Source organism: Thermobia domestica, chromosome 3 (assembly GCF_964235325.1).
Source record: "Thermobia domestica chromosome 3, izTheDome1.hap1.1, whole genome shotgun sequence".
Classification (NCBI taxonomy): Eukaryota; Metazoa; Arthropoda; class Insecta; order Zygentoma; family Lepismatidae; genus Thermobia; species Thermobia domestica.
Genome location: NC_137456.1, coordinates 65,514,860 through 65,527,036, shown reverse-complemented (window position 1 = coordinate 65,527,036; position 12,177 = coordinate 65,514,860). Strand labels below are relative to the sequence as shown.

Sequence of the window (12,177 nt, the reverse complement as noted above, 5' to 3'; positions counted from 1 at the left end):
TTATAGTGTTTGATGACCAGTTACTAGATTTGAAAACAGCACCTCAATACGTGGATCCATTTAAGAGTTATTTAGTTTTAAGTATGTTGACCTTTGACCTCGATGGCCACTATTTTGGAACTTGTGCTACCTGATGATCAATTACTAGATGTGGAAACACCACCTCGATATTTGGCTCAGTTTTCATGTTATTAGGTTTTAAGTATGTTGACCTTTGACCTCGATGGTCATGATTTTGGAACTTGTAGTAGTTGATGACCAATTACTAAATGTGGAAACAGCACCTCGATATGTGGATCCATTTAAGAGTTATTTGGTTTTAAGTATGTTAACCTTTGACCTCGATGGTCACTATTTTGGAACTTGTAGTAGTTGATGACCAATTACTAAATGTGGCAACAGCACCTCAATATGTGGCTCCGTTGAGAGTTTGACCTTTGACCTCGATGACCATTATTTTTGAAACTTGTACTAGTTGGTGGCCGATTACTAAATGTGGAAAACAGCACCTCAATATGTGGATCCATTTAAGAGTTATTTGGTTTGACCTTTGACCTCGATGGCCACTATTTTGGAACTTGTGGTACCTGATGACCTATTACTCAATGTGGAAACAGCACCTGAGTATGTGGCTCCGTTTTCGAGTTTTGACCTTTGACCTCGATGACCATTATTTTTGAAACTTGTACTAGTTGATGACCAATTACCAAATTTGGAAAACAGCACCTCAATATGTGGATCCATTTAAGAGTTATTTGGTTTGACCTTTGACCTCGATGGCCACTATTTTGGAACTTGTAGTAGTTGATGCCCAATTACTAAATGTGAAAACACCACCTCAATATGTTGCTTCGTTTACGAGATATTAGGTTTTAAGTGTCATACAAAGGGCTCAGGTAAAAATAGGTATGATATTCGTAATCAGCATGTCCGAAAACCCCTATATTCTGAGTTTCACCCAAATCGGATAAAATTGTCATAGAAAGGGCGTATCCCACATAAACTATAGGACCAGGTAAAAATAAATACAATATTCCTAATCAGCATGTCCGAAACCCCTATATTCTGAGTTTCATCCAAATCGGTTAAAATTGTCATAGAAAGGGCGTATGTCACATAAACTATAGGACCCAGGTAAAAATAAGTATGATATTCGTACTCAGCATGCTCGAAAACCCCCATATGCCGAGTTTCATCCAAATCGGTTCAAATTGTCATAGAAAGGGCGTATGCCACATAAACTAAAGGACCCAGGTAAAAATAAGTATGATATTCGTACTCAGCATGGTTGAAAACCCACATATGCTGAGTTTCATCCAAATCGGTTCAAAGAGCGTATCGAATCGCTATGTTACATAGGTATTCATTGTCTTAAAATAGGGGTTGAAAAAAAATCTTATGTAATTTCTGCTATGGTAAAATAGGGGTTGTAAAAGTAATTATAAAAGAGAACGAGTACACCCCTTAAAATGTACTCATAAAAGGGAATGAATTTGATGTATTCTCTGGTCTGCTGTGTGTTCGTAGTCTCAGTGTAATTTCTGCTATGTTCAATTAGGGGTGGAGAAACTGAATACACCCCCTGTGCTATGTCCGCTATGTTTCGTAGTCTCTGATATGGTAAAATAAGGGTTGAAAAATAAGCCATACTCTTGTGTTAGATCTGCTATGTGATCTGTGCTATGTTATAATAAGGGTTGGAAAATATGCTCATAAAAGAGAACGAGTACACCCCTAAAATGCTGTGTGTTCATAGTCTCAGTGTAATGTCTGCTATGTTAAAATAGGGGTTGGAAAATAAGCCATGCTCTTTTATTAGCTGTGCTATGTATTTTCTGTTCTGTTGTGTGTTCATAGTCTCAGTGTAATTTCTGCTATGGTAAAATAAGGGTTGAAAAATATCCTCATAAAAGGGAATGAATACACCCTTGTTATGTTACGTACTCTTATGTGTTATCTGTTCTGCTGTGTGTTACGTAGTCTTATGTGTTATCTGCTCTTCTATGTGTTCGTAATCTTATGTGTTATCTCCTATGTTAAATAGGGGTTGGAAAATATGCTCATAAAATGGAACGAGTACACCCTTGTTATGTTACGTACTCTTATGTGTTATCTCTGCTCTTCTATGTGTTCGTAGGGGGTGGAAAAGTGATCATAAAAGGGAACGAGGCCACCCCCTAAAATGTGCTCATAAAAGGGAACAAATTCACCCCTAATATGGAGGTCGTAAAAGACCATGGGTGGACGGGGCGTAGGTCATAGCGTATCGTGAGACAGTGGAAAATTGAGTCCTTGCTCTCAGGAGACCCTGGAAAAAAAGGCGATTTTTCAGCTACCGGGGGTCAGGTGCGTCCCACCTACTGCTATTCCGACAGTAAAATTGCTAGTTCGAAAGTAGAGTAAAATACCCCCCCAAAATTTTTCTCAATGGCGCAGCTTGCGCCATACATCCCCCCTGTGGGCGGCCCTGGTTAGATGAAATTTGCTTCTTCGTTGGCAAAACGTGTATGGAAGCCAAATATTATTTCCTTCTTAACTTCAATTGAGTTTTTTCTCTTCAGATGCAGACTTAGGTCCCAGTTACCTATATTAACAAATAATTTTGTAGTTTTATAGCGTAGTAACTACAATGTAAAAAATGATGAAAATGAAGGATGATGATGAAAGATAGCGGGTAAACCTCGATTCTACCTCCACATTCTCCACGCATCCTTTAGTTCCAGGCATAATTAATATCTTTCAACGCGAAAAGAGAAAAGGAAAATTATCCTGGATTATTATGGTGATGCTTGAGGATTGAATGCCATGCCAGCTCCATGATGTGTGTTAATATAAATATAAGACACTTCTCAACATTATTCTCTTTTTAGTGTTTAACTTACCTATTAAAATGTAAAACAGTGATGGAAAGATCCTTGAGAAATGTAAATATGAATATTTGTTGATTATTTATTTATTTAATAATTGCCGTGCTTTTAGTAGAATAATTCACTACTAGATGCCGTTACCTGCCACATGGAGAATGGGTGTGGCAATGAAAAAAAATTGGAGTCACCGTTCCCAAAAGTGAAAGTAAAATAGTATTGCACGTTATTCTGCATTTATTACTTGTAATTGTGTTTTTAGAAATTTATTACGTATCAGGGGATGTAGCTCAGATGGTAGAGCGCTCGCTTAGCATGCGAGAGGTACTGGGATCGATACCCAGCATCTCCAAGTATGTCTTTTTTTCGTATATTTGTTTTCATTTATAAATGTTACTTTCACCTTTAAATAGGAAACATTCTGGCCCTCTGTCATCAGTTTACAAAATTGTATGGGATTACCCATACGAAAGATGTAAGTACTATAGTGTGAGGGCCTATCTACATACTTTGGTTAGATATAGACAAACACTGGGATGGTGGAATGAGAAAGTGGGAGGAAACGGGAGCACCTCGAAAAAACTCACGGACACGATGTTGTCCATCAGAAACTTATTTGACCGGAGATCGAACCAGGGACCCCACGTGGAGGTAAGCGCTTTACCACTAAGCCAACGTATTCCCCAAAATATCAGTAAAGAGGATCACGCAATTCCATATCTTTTTATTATAGGTAATCAAAATTTCTTTTCTACTGTGTAGGTTGCATTGAAGCCAGGGAATATTATAGATTTTAGGTGGGTTATGGATAGCCATCATTTTACATGAAGATATTAACGAATTGACTCCATGAATGAACTCGATCGAGTTAATCGCACTAGCCGTCTATTGTTTTAAAAAAGAATTAAAAACCTCACTTTCGATCAAGAGTTACTGTATAGAATCATAATGGATGAACATACATACTAAGAGTACAGTATTATAAGTTCCACTGCGTCATCCTAATAAATTATAAACTTATAATTCTAGATTGAGACATTTCTCTAAAATATTATTATTACGGGTATTAAAGACGCTATTTTTTTGACGGTGCAAATATTTTTTTTTTTTTTTTTAGTTTAATGTTCCACTTCATGCACCGAGGTTAGTTAAGGAAGACGGTGATAATGAGATAGATGATAATTGTGGAATTATGAAAGTAAGAGAAAACGAGAGAACCCCCAAGAAAAAAAACCCACACACGGTGTTTGTCCTTCAGAAAGCTTACTTGGTGAGAGCTGGGATCGAACCAGAGACTTCAATCGCCGGAGGTGAGCGCTCTATCACAGTGGATTTGCCGGACCTTCTCAGCTTGGGAGGCCTTGCTGCAGAAATGGCAGGTTCACTCTTTCTGGGGGTTTGTGACTGAGTATCATTAAAACAAGTCAGCTGTGTATAACTAATGAGAATGTATTGACAATAAAATATTAATTATGTGATGTTTTGTCCAAATTTGTGACAGACGGTTGTAATGACAAAAGTTCAAGATGGGCGCTCTGAAGAACATGATCTCAGTTTTTCGCCTACAACTTTTTCGGAATTATTATTTCGAAAAAAAAACTGCAACAACCTTTTTTTGTTCAGCACAAAAAATGAATAAAAATAGTCTACTAGCATTTTCTTTTTTAACCGATTTCAAGAGAAGGTTCTCAACCTGGCCTCTTTATATCGTTACACGTTTGGAATATGTTCACTCATAACTTCGACAATGGTATACCTATTTTTAATGATTGTCTCTCTCTCTCTTTTTTTGTTTTTTCAGTTTTTTGGGGAAAATAGTATACTTTTCAGCTAGTAACGTATAAATTTCATCAGGATGTAATGATGATGAGCGAGACCGTGAAACTTCAACGGGTCAGTAAATAAATAAAACTTTTAATGCATGTGTGTTCATGCGTAACTTCAAAATAGTTACACTGATTTTAATGATTCTGCTTTCTTTGAAAGAATATGGCAATATCCTACACGTAGTGTATATGTATAAACAACAACACGTACTTCATACTTGTAAACAAAACCACGTACTCTCTTACGACAACTACTACGAGCAAACAAACGACAAGCACTGTCACCATCATCAAGTCATGTGACAGCAGAGGAATACTAGCGCCACTGCTGTTCAGGAGAAGGTAGTTTCGGCTGGTCATCCCTCTCTTTTAGCTTGCCTGTAGCCTTGGAAGACCTTACCCAAGCCCTTAGCTTGCCTGGAGCTCTGAGATCTGCTGCTCACTTAGCTTACCTTGAGCTCTGCGGGAACTCAACCAATCTATTTGCTTGGAGCATTGAGACATAATAATCGTAACAGTCTAGTTTGCCTGGAGCTCTGCTGGACCTTAACCTCTCCTTGCTTGCCTGAAGCACGTAAAATTCCTAACCATAACTCCTTGGCTTGCCTGGAGCTCTGTTATATTCTTTTCTTGTCTGTCTGGGCCTTGGAACATTATTTTATCCAGACAAACTACACAGAGAACATTGTATTGGTCTACGGACCACAATTAGAGTCATCTTATATGTTATATTTGTATATAACAAGATCTATTATAATAAAAGGTTATGGGAGAAAACAGTCCCATGTACTAAATTAGCCTTATGAAGGTAATTTTACAATGTATTGTTTTCGATTGTTTTATATAAATTTCATGGGAATCTAAGAATAGCTTCTGGAGATAGTCCTTGAAATACCTTAACGGGTGCCGTGTGAAAACATTAATAATTAATCGACTTTAATATATATATATATATATATATATATATATATATATATATATATATATATATATATATATATATATATATATATATATATATATTTGGTGACGCATTACTTGAATATAAATGTACCAATTTTAATTATTCAAATTTATTTGAAAGAGTATACTTATCTAGTAGTTCTGTATACATTTCATTAGGATAGTCTTCGGAGGTACACTATGAAACACCTCAACAGGTGCAGTGTGACCGTGAAAAATGTACTTAACTGACTAGTATGCTCACGCATAACATCGACACAAGAACCCCAATTTTAATAATTCTTCCTATGAAAGAATATATTTTCCCAGTTTTTCTACATAAATATAATGCGGATCTAAGGATAGTGTTCGGCCGTAGATTATAAAACACCTCGACTTGTACAGCGCAAAAACCGTAATTAACGATTTTAATATGCATATGTTAATGCATAACTGCAATATAAATGCGCCGATTTTAAGTATTTTGTTATTGTTTTGAAGAATATACCTTTCTGGTAGTTTTGCATTATCTTCAACCACTGGTACTGTACTCGATTATCCTTGAAGTTTCATGTAATTAATAAATAATATAGAACTTTATGCAGAGTCGTTTGACTTATGATTAGAGACATACTAATGGTTTGACTAACGTATGGTTATGAGAAGTGTATTCAGAATCTCTTAATACGTAGTAGTTGACTAAGTTAATCACATGTGACTATTAATTTAGAGCAGGAGCCTGGTTTAGCTACGGTTTAGCCAAGGATCTTATAAAATAGAGGATCTGCCCATATATATCTTCATTCTATTAAATCAATGAAGCCAAAAAACAACCAAGAATCGGCACGTCTGATTGGCTACTCTCGTTTATGCCATCGTCTGCTTGGCTACTTTCGTTTCCGCCATGATTGTTAGCTCAAAACATTGCGATCCTATTGGGCGGAATGGGCAGAGTCAGGATGGCGAAACTGTGACGTATGGCTTCAAGATTTTGTTGTAAGGGCAGATCCTCTATTTTATAAGATCCTTGGGTTTAGCCACAATACACTTACATTATGAGAATACAAAGGCAATTAATTACCTGTCTCTCTTTCTTTCCTTTCACCTCTTCGGGTAAATTATCTATGAAGCAGCTATTTAGCCGAGTCCTCTACAATAACAGAACTATTTCTTAAAGTGAACAGTGAGAGAAGAGTAGAAAAATTCCAGTTTTTGTGAGGGATACATACAACTGATCGATAAATTGTCTTACCTTATAATTACAATATAATCCTTCTGTTGTCGCTAATATTAACTGACTTCTATTTATTCCTGCTATAAGTACATCCCTCAGAAATCAATAAGTTAATTATAATCCAATTTCATAACTATTTAGAAGTTATTTTGATGACAAACCACAAAGAAAACATTTCAAATTTCGTATTTCATACATTTTCATATTTACAGATTATGCATGCGCACGTCTAGATTTCTATAGTTGCTCACCCAATGTATTGGGGTTATATTAATTAATCATACCTAAATCAACTTATATTCTGAAACTCTGAATACCAAAATGTACACCCTCTTAAATATACAACTGATACAAGACTAACTAATCGTATGACTAACGTTTGATTAAGAAATTCTCTCTAATACCGCCCATAATGTTTAAAAGTTTGAAGAATTTAGATTCTGATGTTTCAATGTAATAGTGAGACAAACAATAAATATTTATTACCATCGCTTTGGAAGATCACTTTAATGAAAAAGAAAAGAATAATAATGAAATCAGCATTTCACTATATTGTATTTGTTGTTATACCCTCTACACAACATTTCTTGTCTAGTTATATAACTTGACATCGGATTTTTATGCACTTAAAATCCATGAAATATGCATGCAACTATGCTATTAAATGTATTAAAATGTGCACTAACAATGTAGTACAAGAGAGTACGTTCAAATACGCAGCATAGTTGTAACAGTTTTGTAGGTGAAATCTAACATCGAAAATGTACTTCACTTTCAGGGACTTTTCTTTAGAATTTATTTTTATGACAGTCACAGTTTATACTGTATATTCCTAATTTTTTAAAAACACACACAAACTATGAGATTAAAATAAACAGTGATATGAGAACACGATCTCTAGTTTTTCTTCACATTTGTATTTTAGATTGCATTTACTTTACAAGAAATAATACGAGCCACACTTTTCTACACGTTTCCACTGTATAAAAAAATCGCTTTTAATGATTTACTCCTTCCCGTAATTAGCTTTACAGTATATCACAAGATGGTCAGTTTGTGATATTTGTAACCAGGCAAGCTGAAATTTAATCCTTAACGGTATTTTCTCATGACTTCATTGTTTTGTAGTTGGAATTTCTGGCAATAACACCTATTAATTCATTTTCCACAGGGCGCCTGAATTCACCAGGAGCTGACTGGAGCTCGTGCCTAACTAATCAACTAGAGCTAAGCATTCACTGAGCAACATTCCTCACGCCTCTTGTTCCTGAGTTAATCGGTACGATATTGCAATATCTTTATCAGATGTCTCGTAACGTCTTGGCAATTGTAAGCGTCCATGCTCTGATGATCGATTGGTAACATTATTGGTCCTCCATAAACTAGGCATTCTTCCATCCTTCCATGAAAAAAGCTGTTCTGTAGCATAGGCATGTAAATGCGTTGAAAATACAAATTCAAACTGGATTTATTTCATGCTACAAGCATACGTCTGAAATAAAAACTTATAGAATATGCTGAATATGCTCTTAAGCACTAATATATGCATTAACCTTTGAAATATGCATTTATATGCACTATAAAACTTCAAATTCGAGCTGTGTTATTGTTGTTAGAAATTAGTATCAAGTTTAACACAGATGCATATAAGCAAACAAAATATGAATTTACATAAAAATCCGATGTGTAGTTATAACATAAAGTCTACTAGTTTATCATTTAAGTGTATGCCATATTAAGGTCGCAAAGTAGTATTACTAAACAACATGGCGAACTATTTTTTTTTGCTTTACTTTTGCATGATACTTACTGCCATATTTCATTATCATTCAGTTTTACATTAAAATTATTTTATTACAAAATAATTATTTATAACGAAACTGAGTGCTATAGGTGACTGGAACCTGAAGATATAAAAACTTCAGTTGAGGTTAACTAAAAACAAAAGAAAGCAATTTTTAATAATAATAATAATAATAATAATAATAATAATAATAATAATAATAATAATAATAATAATAATAATAATAATAATAATAATAATAATAATAATAATAATAATAATAATAAATCTAATTAAAGGCTAACGTTCATAACACTTCTCACCACTTAATGCAGGAGTGTATTTTCTTATTTTGTGATATCAAAGGGGGTGACGCCCTTCCCTGAATGATGTGATGTGGCTTTTATTTAAGCGGGGTACTTGGGTGGTTCTGTGTCTGTGTCTCTAATGAAAGGGGTTTAAACAATCGTTGTCGTTTTCTTTAAACGTTTCTAAATAATAGATGGCTTTCCCTCCATCTCTCTTATCACAGCAAATCGTTCCCATGGCATGGTATACAATCATTCATTACTATTTCTTCTGCGTGTCTGTGTGTGTGTAAAACTCCACCTTTTTGATTGCTCCAACCACACCCATCTGTTCCTGAGAGAACTTTAAATCTACCCTCTTCTTAATGCAGGAACTAATACTACACGAGTTTATATGTTGTTTAAACTTTTTTTTTTTTACTTACTTGTAGGTAAACAATATTTTTTTAAAATTGTGACAAGGGTTTTTGAGAAATCAGGCTGTAAACAACGGGGAACTATTAATTGATAATGTTACGAGTCTATCATAATTAAACACAGTTCTTGTTGTATCTAAAAAATCTTCTATATATATAAAAGAGAACGTACAAAATCCTTTGTCCGCTCATCACGCTAATACGGCTGAACCAATTTCTTTCATTTTTGGGGGGTTATTAGGATTTGGACCCTAGATGGTTTTTATCATATCACTTTAATTTTTAATTACCAGTGTCTTGAGATAATTGACCATTCAAGTGTCCATAACGTACAAATCCTTTGTTATTAGTTCATCATAGGTAAAAATAAACGTATTTATATGCAACCCGCATGACCGTGTCACTCGGCGGGTTAGCATAAATGACAGGCGATATACAGCGGAAAATAGCTTGAATCTTCTGTTTAAAATTTTTTAATTGATTTGCTTATTTTTACAGACACTTTTACAATATGCCAGCACCGGGATGACCGCAGCGAAGCGGGGCGGGTTAACATAAATGACAGGCGATATAATGTTAAGATTTACTGCAATCTTCTATGGTTTTTATCATATCACTTGAAAGCGAAAAAGTAAAAATTATCTAAGTAACAAAGTTTATTGCGTTCCGGGGTGACCGCAGCGAAGCGGGGTGAACGCTGCTAGTAAATAAATAAATAAATAAATAAATAAATTCTGTGCCTTTCAATACTTTTGAGGGCTATTCTAGTCAGATGACAACTCGATCAACTAGGTGACGAATATTGAGCGCACTGGATGCGTCATCAAGGTTCATTATGGTATTCGGTTCGAGTCCCGGTAAGATGATTTTTACGGAGATCCAATATCAAGATTTAATTGGGGAACTACTTAGCTAAGTGCTTGCAAATTATCATCTAGAAAGTCTGGGGTTCAATATATGACTACTATACTTCATTCAAATACACATTCATCTGATTAGTACTAGATCATGTTAATCTGATGATTTCCATCACCTTTTGGTACTTTTTCATATTTCTCCATCTGCTATATGATACTCCATATCAGTTCCACAAATTAAAAATTTCGCTTCAGCTAGGTCCTCAGTCCGAGTTACTAAAAGATAGGGTTTATTATATATATATATCTATATATATCTTTGAGTTTAACGTCCCACGATAATGCCCTAATGGGGCGTTTACACTTAGTCGATTTGCGTTCGATTCAGTTGAATTGACGTCACTTTCAACTTAATCGACCGTGTAAACAGGACTTCAACTTAATCGAAAGCGACTAATCGACTAGCAACTGAATTGAAAGACGTTCTATTTTCTGTGGTCGATTCTATTTTCTTCTGCTATAACACCGCAAATTGTACCAATTACTTTTTGCTTGAACATCTTTAAAGTTGCCAGTTGATTTCGAATCGACCAGAGGAGAGCGAGTCGACAAGCAGCATTCAATTTCGGTTGAAACAATTTAACACATCCATAGATCTCATTCGGTCTAGTTGCTTCGATTTAGTCGCAAATGCAGCGAGTCGATTTAGCCGTGCGACTAAATCAACCAAGTGTAAACGCCCCATAAGGGAGACGATGATTAAAGCAAGCGAATGATGATGGAAGAATTGGTGTGGAATGAGAAACTGGGAGGAAATGGGAGTACCCAGAGAAAACTCACAAACACGACGTTGTCCACCACAGACTTACTTGATCAGGGATCGAACTAGAGACCCCACGGACCACCAAATTTCCGTAATACTGAGATTCTGAAGTGAAAGGAATATATGCTTTTTAGAACAATATACTGCTCAAGTACTTGCTTCTCTTTCTTAAGTCTTCATCCCGGCAAAATTAAAATACCGCTAACTTTACAGAAATTATGTGATATCTTCAAATAGATAGAAGATAATGGAAATGTGGAACAAGAGCGTCCTAGACAATATTTTTTTTTTACATGACAAACCGTTATCACGACTCACTTATCTGCTTTCGATTTCGAGCCATTTTTAAAATCGGCATTTATTTTCGCGTTTCTAAACAGCTGAAAACGGAAAGCCACTAGGTGACTTGTTATACCGGTACCTCACGCAAAATAATATTGTCTAGGGCGCTCTTGTTGGATATTTCAATTATCTTTTATCTATTTGAAGATATCACATAATTACTGTAAAATTAGCGGTATTTTAATTTCGCTGGCATGAAGACTCTTAACAGCTAAAGTTTGGTGATCAACTGGGAAGAAATCAATATTCTGTCTAATTTATTTCATCTGTTAATTTGGTTGTCGTTGTTAGTTTTAAAAGAGAAAAAAAAAATCTTTACGTTATCATATAACAGGCCGAGAAGTAACCAAATGCTAGTATATACATATTTACGTACTATATCTAGGAACATATTCTAAAGATCCTTACATCACATGACTATGGTCATACCTCCCCTCAATAATTCCACTTACTCTTCTGATTGGGCGTATGGACATATTTTCTAATATAACTCACATAATAATAGCTTTTTAACGCTAAAAATTATTTAACCAAACACTGCACTAAATACATAACAACATTCTTTCTTTCGCTATCTAATTTGAAGTGTTATACTTTCAGAGGTAGATTTAAATCTGAACACCTACCATTTACGGAGGGGATTCAAAAACTTAGCATATTCAGCTAGTTCGAATAGATGGAAAAAGTTGAAACTTGGCAGAAATATTATGTCTTTTCTACCATCTTTAATTACACATTTTTCCCATTATTGCAAACACTTGCGAGTGCTATCCTTGTAAAAC

At 35.1% G+C, this 12,177-nt stretch overlaps 1 non-coding gene across 1 annotated transcript; it reads left to right on the top strand.

The window, feature by feature from the left end:
- Positions 1 to 3,143: 3,143 nt before the first annotated feature.
- TRNAA-AGC (transfer RNA alanine (anticodon AGC)) lies at positions 3,144 to 3,216 on the top strand. Its single transcript has one exon. It is a non-coding gene; the product is annotated as a tRNA-Ala (tRNA).
- The last annotated feature ends 8,961 nt before the right edge of the window (positions 3,217 to 12,177 follow it).